Here is a 2,328-nt window from a genome sequence, read left to right on the forward strand (position 1 = left end):
TATTTGTACAGATGACACATGACGATCAGCTGTTGGAAGCAAAGCTTCCGAAATGCTCCAGTTTACAAAGTGGTGTTACAACCTGGCTCAAACACGAACGAGCACACGTCCGACGGCTGAAAAAGGAAGTGCAGAGTGGGCAGATCATATGGCGAACGGACTAAGCCTCGTGCTAGCGCTGTCGAGCTTTTACAGATGGCGCTGACGGGCATCATGGCCTTGCTGTTGCTCTAGCCTCACAATTACAAGTCGTGACGTAGGAATGTTCCTGTAGCTGCTCTCATCTTTCGTCCCATCGATCAGACCTGCGGTTCTCAGGAAGTCTGGCGATCATCGTGGAACGAAACGAACACCTCAGCCAGGCACCAGGCTCCTTCTGGCGTGGTCAGCTCGTCTTGGACACCTTTATCTTTATGGGCTGCGGCTGCTGCCGCCGGCCAGCGGACCTGCTGGCCGCCTGCCTGGCGCGGATGGCGTCGTGCTGCATCTGCTCGTAGCGGCACTCGTGGCTGCAGAAGGGCGTGTCCCCTCTGTACATGAAGATGTCGCTGTCGCGGGCCAGCGGTTTGGAGCAGAGCGCGCACGCGTTCAGCGCGGGCAGGCGGGGCTCGCCGATCGGCTCGGTGTCGAAGAAGAAGCCTGCACAGGCGAGCGAAGTGCCCATGGTTGCTACGCTTCCGGAGGAGGGTGGACGACTCTGCAATCCAAGGCAGGTTTGGCGACTCTAAAGTTTGAGTTGAGCTCGCCAGGCGGGGAGCGGGGGTATATATGGCGGGTGGACAGGGACCGGGACGGGCTGGCTGCACCGCCGTCGCTCGTCTGCGGATGTACGAGCGAGAACGGGATAACTGAAACGAGCAAACAGCGGTGGTCGGGGGCTCGGGGCAGATACCGCGCGCCGGACGCGGCGCCCGCGGTTTTTGGAGCACGCACGGAGTGGTTCGGCAGGCTCTTCTGTTTGGTGGCGGCTGCCGGCCTGGCGGGCCATGGTGCGGTGATAGGCTGACTAGGCTTGATGGCAATTGGCAGCAGTGGTGCCTGTGGCATGGTGGCAAGCGCACCCGGGTCCACGTCCACCCGTACCAGAACGACAGGCCAAGGAGGCGGCCCCCCCCCCGCGTGTGACGTGGTGGCGGGTTCTGGACCCCGACAGAGACGAATCGCGCCAAAACAAAAGCGTCTCTGCTTTTTCTTACAAGCAAGACAACCGCGTGCTATCACTGACGGGGCAAGTGAACCCACTTGTGTGAATTAGAAATACTGCAGCTTGCTCCGCTTTGTGCAGCAAAATCTGGAGGCAAATATTCCGACGCACCGTGATCAATCGGAACCATATTCTAGAGTACTAGTATTGATTTGCATTGCATCAAATTAACACTACTACGATGCCGGTCCCAACTCCGAAACTTTTTGGCTTAGACTAACCTAACCTAGACACCCTATCAGGGCTGATAATTGGTGCGCCAGCCTTTCCCCCCAACACGCGACGTGGGCGCCCCACATGGTCATGGCCATGCCCACATATGATAGAGGGCACTTGCCCTTCGAAGTTGCAACACCCTCTCGCTCACACAACTTCAGCATGGTCACGCACGGCTTTGTCTAGGTCTCCTTCCTGACGAGAGATTCTTTAGGGAGGGGGGGTTGGTGCATGCACGCCACGAGGCACGGAGGCAGCACCCTGTGTGTGAGCATCGGTTGGGACCAATGGCAGGTGGCGCTTAAGCAATGCGTCTGCTACGTGGCGGTGGTCACGCACTGGCTGTTGGTAACTTGCTATGGCCTCGAGAACTTTGGGCAGAATCATATACGTACGCAGGTTATAAAACTCATTGTTAATTATAAAGCACTCTATATCGCCAGGTTTCTACTTCAACTTCGGCGGCCGTGCACGCTTTGGAGTGGGCGCGAAGCACCTTGCGAGCGCATGCTTCCAGATTCCATCAGGCGCAGGCAGGCCGGTTTCGCCCGGGGGAGCAGCATTTCTGGAGATACGCGCCCAGCTTGTTTAATGCTTGCAACTGTACCGTGCTCCCTCAATATAAAAAAAAACAAAAAAAAAAGTTAAATGCATCAGCGGTCCTTGAACCTATAAGGGTGTGTCATTTAGGTCCACGAACTCTCAAAATACATTTCTAGGTCCCCTATCTTGATTTTTGGTTCACCACAGGTCCATACCGCTTTATCAGCAGTATTTTGCTTATGTGGCATGCCAACATGGCAGTCATTTTTACATCTAACCCCTTATATTTACTTTTCTCTAAGGAAATAGACCCTCTCTTTTCTTCCATACCGTCGTCTTCATCTTTTCCATTCCATACACTAACT

Source organism: Miscanthus floridulus, chromosome 12 (genome assembly GCF_019320115.1).
Source record: "Miscanthus floridulus cultivar M001 chromosome 12, ASM1932011v1, whole genome shotgun sequence".
Lineage (NCBI taxonomy): Eukaryota > Viridiplantae > Streptophyta > Magnoliopsida > Poales > Poaceae > Miscanthus > Miscanthus floridulus.